A 7,557-nucleotide genomic window follows, 5' to 3' on the forward strand; every position below is an offset into this window, starting at 1 on the left:
GCCTTATGATGTGATAGATGGTGCATGGCAGTTACTCAAGGTCTTCAACAAAGAACTCCGTAGGATATTCTGCATCTTGAGGCAATGGCTTCATCATACTGAGCATCTGGCTCATGTCGGGTTCTGGCTTGTGAAAGATGCTTTCTACAGCTGCAGTGTGAAGCTGACAACCAGGTTCATAGAGATCACCTGGAGTGGGCAGTGATGAGGATATGTACCTAGGGTAGGGTCATAGACCTATCTAGGATACCATGCCCAAGGACATCCTTAGACGAAGCTACCTTCCAGTCAACCAAGAGAGACTCCACTCAACCGGCTAGAAGACACTCGACAAACCTGAAGACACTCGACCATCAAGACCCACTCGACCATCAGGAGTTCAGGATCTACTCTGCATCCAAATGGTCTGTAATTAAGTAGTCTTAATTATCATGATGACACTTTAAGTAGGGCATTACCAGTAACTCCCAGCCTTAATGTACTTTAATCCTCTGCTACGTGGGATGGCTGGGGTCCTGGCGTCCTCTATATAAGCCACCCCCTCCAGTGGTAGAAGGGTTCGCACCCCTGTAACTCATATACACAGAAATCAGTAGACCGCCTCCGAGCTCCGAGACGTAGGGCTGTTACTTCCTTCGAGAAGGGCCTGAACTCGCTAAACACTCGTGTGTACAACTACTCCATAGCTAGGATCTTGCCTCTCCATACCTACCCCCCATTCTACTGTCAGACTTAGAACCACGACAGTTGGCGCCCACCACGGGCCGGTGTCTTAGCGACTTTTTTGGAGAAGTTGCAATTTGTCCGATCGCCTTCATCATGGTTTCCGGCGGAGCTCTGGTCGAGGGCCACGAGATCCGTCTCGGTGCGCTCACTTTCATCGTCGACGACTCCACTTGGCTCCAGGAGGCACCACTCGACATCGACGCGCTCCCCGTCCGCGGGGCGACGCACTTTTGGGCGTGTGTCCGCGGTGTCTTGCTGCGGCAGCCATCGACCCCGTACCGGTCGACTCCTGCGCCGTCCTCCCTCCCTGTCTCCCGCCAGCACAAGCGCTCCGGTCGGTCGAGGCTCCAGCGATGGGTGAGACACGCGGTGGCTCGCCAATCGGCCACCACCCAAGTCGTGGCGATTGAGCCCGACGAATCTCTCTACGGCCTGTTCGACTGGCTCCGTAGAGACTGCATCCGAGTGTGATAGCGGTGATCCAGCGGCGGAGGTCCTGATGGTCAACGGGCCCCGTAGTCCTCCCGGTTTGCCCCGCGGCGACGGGATGGACGACGAGGACGACCCTGCTCAAGCCCATGAAGAGTACCAACCCAAGCCGCTCACTTCCCAGCAGAGGGAAGAACTTCACCGCCGGAACATGGATGCCCTGCATACTCCCATTGCAGGAGAAACTCCTGAGCTCGTGCCTTGGAAGAGACGCGTTTAGCCAACCTGGCTGAACGCACTCGACTGAAGAACCTCCAGCGAGCACTCGATGAGCGTACACGTCAACGAGTGACCAACTCCAACCGACGTCAGCTCTTTCCGCAACCAACTCAGGTATATCGAACCCCAATTCAGAATTTGGCAGCTGCAGCCCGCATAGCGGAGTCAATTCATCCCTCTCAGTCAGAGGCTGGAAGAGGCTTGATGCAGATTAGAGATTTGCTCCGGGCGGCAGGAGATCAGAATTCAGCTGTGTCATAGTCGCGCAACAGGATTCACACTCGATCCGTCGCTGCGAATACTGTTCAGTCGGCTCACAGTCCAAGGTCGCCTTTGAGGCACATGGGACATGAAGGCCAGCGGGACAACTATGATGATCGATTTAATCATGATGATGGGCGTCGAGTGCTCACTCCTCCTCCGAGAAGTGGGTCTAACGCCCATCGGCAGCAAGATGACAGACGCCAGCTCAGTGTTGGGCGGAGAGCTCCAGTCGACCCCAGAGAGCCAGGCTTTGACGCTAGATCCATCATCGTGCAAGGTTTGGTCGACCGAAACAGAGCTCATAGAGGTGGTCATGACAGAGATGTGCCCACAAGCAGCCGAGTACACGTGTCAGGTCCGGAATGTTTTAGCAGAGCGATCAGAGCCGCAGTGATACCCCCCAACTTCAGGTTGGCGACTGGGGTGAGTAAGTTCACCGGAGAGTCTAAGCCCGAAACTTGGCTCGAAGACTACCGAGTGGCTGTTCAGATTGGTGGCGGTAATGATGAGGTGGCCATGAAACATTTGCCAGTTATGCTAGAGGGTTCGACCAGGGCGTGGTTGAATCAGTTAGCTCCTAGCAGCATTTACACCTGGGAAGATCTTTCTCGAGTGTTCGTCAGGACGTTTGAGGGAACTTGCAAGCGACCTGCCGGATTGACTGAGCTGCAAGTTTGTGTACAAAAGTCGAGTGAAACACTAAGGGATTACATCCAGAGGTGGATCACTTTGCATCATACTATAGAGAATGTGTCAGACCATCAATCGGTTTGCGCCTTCAAGGATGGCGTCAAGAACAGAGAGTTGAGCCTGAAGTTTGGTCGAACTGGAGATATGACCCTGAGTCGGATGATGGAAATAGCCACCAAGTACGCCAACGACGAAGAAGAGGACCGACTCCGGAGCGGCAAGTACAAGCCGAGTCAGTCAGATAAAGGAAACTCCAGTCGGAAGCAAAAGCGGAAGGCCGAGCCAGCAGCTCCTGGAGAGGCTCTGGCCGTGACTCAGGGCAAATTCAAAGGGAAGCCCAAAGGATCTTGGAACCCCAAGAAGGTAAAAGATAAGGAAGGTAATGATGTGATGGATCTACTATGTCATATCCACACGAAGAAAGACGAAGAGGGTAACTTCATCTACCCAAAGCATACCACTCGCCAGTGCCGGCTCTTAATCCAGCAATTTCAAGGGAAACAATCGAAAGATAAAGAGAAGGAGTCGGACAAGGGTGAGGACAAGGAGGACAGTGATGGAGAGTACCCTCATGTCAACTCCACTCTGATGATTTTTGCTGATGTAGAGAGCAAAAGTCGACTGAAAGTGATCAACCGTGAGGTCAATATGGTCGCCCCGGCGACACCAAACTATCTGAGATGGTCGCAAACTCCCATTACTTTCGACCAGTCTGACCATCCTACTCACATTGCCACCCCTGGGAGGCAAGCGCTGGTGGTTGACCCGGTCGTCGAAGGCACTCGACTGACGAAGGTATTGATGGATGGCGGCAGCGGGTTGAATATACTGTATGCGGAGACGCTCAAGGGAATGGGCATTCCGATGTCCAGACTCAGTTCCAGCAACATGAGTTTTCACGGAGTCATCCCAGGAAATAAGGCCGAGTCACTCAGCCAAATAGCTCTGGATGTGGTGTTCGGCGACTCGAAACATTTCTGCAAAGAGAAGCTGACATTTGAAGTCGTGGATTTCCAGAGCGCCTACCACGCCATTTTGGGAAGACCAGCCTACGCCCGCTTCATGGCTCGACCATGCTATGTGTACCTCAAGTTAAAGATGCCTAACCCCAAAGGCGTGATCACCATCACTGGCAACCGGAAGAAAGCGGAAGAGTGTTTTCAGAAAGGCTCAAAGATTGTGGATGACCAGATAACAGTGGTAGAGCTAGAGGGATACAAGAAGAATGCAGATCCGAGCGATTTACTGCGGGCCAAGAAGCCCGCCACAGAGTCAGCATTTCAGTCGTCCGGTGAGATGAAGCCAATTCATATCCACCCGACTGACCCCAATGCAGCTCCGACCCATATTTCCACAACACTCGACTCTAAATAGGAAGAAGTGCTCATCCGGTTCCTCCGTGAGAACTGGGACATCTTCGCATGGAAGCCAGCTGACATGCCGGGTGTTCCCAGGGGACTGGCTGAGCATCTCCTTAGAGTCAATTCAAAAGCAAAACCTGTTAAGGAACATCTTCGACGGTCCGCCGTTCAGAAGAAAAAAGCCATTGGCGAGGAGGTGGCCCGACTCCTTGCAGCAGAGTTCATCCGAGAGATATACCACTCCGAGTGGCTCGCCAATGTCGTCATGGTTCCCAAAAAGGACGATTCCCTTCGTATGTGCATTGATTTCAAACATATCAATCGGGCCTGCCCGAAAGATCATTTTCCTCTCCCTCGCATCGACCAAATTGTCTACTCGACCGCAGGGTGCGAGAGATTGTCTTTTCTAGACGCTTATTCCGGGTATCATCAGATCCGTCTGTATGGGCCCGACGAAATCAAAACAGCTTTCATCACTCCATTCGGGTGCTTCTGCTATATCACCATGCCATTCGGCCTCAAGAATGCCGGAGCCACGTTCATGAGAATGATTCAAAAGTGTTTACTCACTCAAATCAGTCGGAATGTGGAAGCATACATGGATGATATCGTGGTCAAGTCGTGAAAGGGTTCCAACCTGTTGACTGACTTAGCTGAAACATTTGCCAATCTCAGGAGGTATGATATCAAGCTCAATCCATCAAAGTGCACATTCGGAGTACCTGGCGGAAAGTTACTCGGTTTTCTCGTTTCTGAACGAGGAATCGATGCTAACCTAGAAAAAGTTGGTACCATACTCCAATGAAGCGCCCTGTGCGTGTGCACGACGTCCAGAAGCTTACTAGATGCTTGGCCGTGTTAAGTCGATTCATCTCTCGCCTCGGTGAAAAGGCGTTGCTTCTTTACCGACTGATGAAGAAGGCAGACAAGTTCGAGTGGACTCCAGAAGCTGATGCAGCATTTGCCGAGCTAAAAACTCTGCTCTCCACCCAGCCGGTGCTTGCTGCTCCAATCAGGAAAGAGCCTCTGTTGCTTTATATTGCAGCCACAGGACAAGTCTTCAGTACAATACTTACGGTCGAGCGGGAAGAAGAAGGGAAAGCCTTCAAAGTTCAACGCCCAGTGTATTATCTCTCTGAAGTTTTGACCCCATCAAAGCAAAGATATCCTCATTATCAGAAGCTCGTATATGGGATCTACATGACCATGAAGAAGGTTGCTCATTATTTCTCTGATCATGACATTACAGTCGTCAGCGATGCACCATTGTCAGAAATTCTGCACAACAGAGATGCAGCTGGTCGAGTGGCTAAATGGGCGATTGAACTCCTTCCCCTTGATATCAAATTCGAGGCAAAGAAAGCCATTAAGTCCCAGGCTATAGCAGATTTCCTTGCCGAGTGGATTGAGCAACAACAGCCGACTCAAGTCCTCTCGGAGCATTGGACCATGTTCTTTGATGGTTCTAAGATGTTAAATGGTTCTGGTGTTGGGGTCGTTTTGGTTTCCCCCCGAGGAGACAAGCTCAGATATGTGCTCCAGATCCACTTTGATTCCTCCAACAATGAAGCAGAATATGAAGCACTCTTGTATGGATTACGCATGGCCATTTCACTCGGCGTCCGTCGCCTTATGGTCTATGGCGATTCAGATTTGGAGGTCAATCAAGTGATGAAGGAGTGGGACGTTAGAAGCCCAGCCATGACTGGATACTGCAATGCGGTGAGGAAGCTCGAAAAGAAGTTCGAAGGGTTAGAGCTCCACCACATACCCCGACTGAAAAATCAAGCAGCTGACGATCTGGCGAAGATAGGATCCAAGAGAGAAGCTATCCCCAGTGATGTGTTTTTGGAACACATCCACACTCCGTCAGTCGTAGAAGATCCTTTTACCGATGAAGCCCCGCAACCTAAGAGTGTCATGGACCCGACTGAGGTTGAAGTCCCAGCGGTGGTCGACCTGATCATGGAAGTTCTAGTGATCACTCCAGATTGGACAGTACCATATATCGCGTATATCTTGAGGAAAGAGCTCCCGGAGGACGAAGAAGAAGCTCGACAGATCGTCCACCGATCTAAAGCCTTTACCATGATAAAGGGAAAGTTGTACAGAGAAAGCGCGACTGGAGTTGGTCAGAAATGCATAACGCCAGAGGAAGGTCGAATAATCCTTGATGACATTCACTCGGGAACCTGTGGCCATCATGCGTTCTCCCGGACCATCGTGGCCAAAGCATACCGAGCCGGATTTTATTGGCCAAGAGCGAATGAAATGGCGAAGGAGATATTCGACAAGTGCGAGGGATGCCAATTTTACTCCAATATGTCACACAAGCCCGCGTCAGCTTTGAAGACTATACCACTCGTCTGGCCCTTTGCAGTGTGGGGTTTGGATATGGTCGGTCTTTTGAGAACAGGCAGAAGCGGTTTTACCCATGTGCTGGTAGCAGTCGACAAGTTCACTAAGTGGATCGAAGCTAAACCCATCAAGAACCTCGATGCCGGTACTGCTGTCAGCTTCATCAGAGAATTGATATTCAGATACGGGGTCCCGCACAGCATCATCACTGACAACGGGTCAAACTTCGATTCCGAAGAGTTCAGAGCTTTCTGCACATCTCAAGGCACGCGAGTCGACTATGCTTCAGTCGCTCACCCACAGTCAAATGGACAAGCAGAACGAGCCAACGGTTTGATCCTCAAAGGGTTGAAACCCCGTTTGACGCGTGATCTTAAGCATGCGGTTGGTGCATGGGTCGAAGAACTTCCCTCAGTACTTTGGGGGTCAAGGACCACGCCCAACCGGTCGACTGGTAGAACTCCATTCTTCTTGGTCTACGGGGCTGAAGCAGTCTTGCCGAGTGACCTCCTCCATAATGCTCCCCGAGTCGAGCTCTACACTAAAGCAGAAGCAGAACAAGTACGGCAGGATGCAGTCGACCTTTTAGAGGAAGAGAGGGAGATGGCTCTGATCAGATCGACCATTTACCAACAGGACTTGCGTCGCTTCCATGCCAAAAACGTGAAGAGTCGAGCCTTCCAAGAAGGAGATTTAGTTCTCCGAGTGGATCAGCAGAAACCACACAAGCTTGCTCCTTCTTGGGAAGGTCCCTTCATAGTCACCAAGGTTCTCCACAATGGAGCATACCGTCTTTACAATGTCGAGCATCAGATCGACGAGCCCCGAGCTTGGAACGTGGAACTTCTCCGCCCCTTTTACACCTAAGTATTCACTCGGACGAGTTGTAATAAAAGTACTTCTGTAGTTTGTTTATTAAAGACGAAAGCTTTACAATCTTCCCTGTAATCTTATTTCTTTTGTCCTCTCAAAACAATCCCCCAGTGGGTGGCTTGGCTGCGAATCCGATTCGCCCAAGTCTGTAAAAAAATCCTAACCGAGTGGTGAGTCAGTCTCCCACACGAAGGCTTAGCTGCGAAACCCGTTTCGCCTAAGATAAATAAAATCCTACCGAGTGGTAAGCCAGCCTTCCACTCGGAGGCTTAGCTGTAGTCCAAGTACTCGCCTAAGATAAATAAAATCCTACTGAGTGGTAAGCCAGCCTTCCACTCGGAGGCTTAGCTGCAGTCCAAGTACTCGCCTAAGATAAATAAAATCCCACCGAGTGGTAAGCCAGCCTTCCACTCGGAGGCTTAGCTGCAGTCCAAGTACTCGCCTAAGATAAATAAAATCCTACCGAGTGGTAAGCCAGCCTTCCACTCGGAGGCTTAGCTGCAGTCCAAGTACTCGCCTAAGATAAATAAAATCCTATCGAGTGGTAAGCCAGCCTTCCACTCGGAGGCTTAGCTGC

Source organism: Triticum aestivum, chromosome 2B (genome assembly GCF_018294505.1).
Source record: "Triticum aestivum cultivar Chinese Spring chromosome 2B, IWGSC CS RefSeq v2.1, whole genome shotgun sequence".
Lineage (NCBI taxonomy): Eukaryota > Viridiplantae > Streptophyta > Magnoliopsida > Poales > Poaceae > Triticum > Triticum aestivum.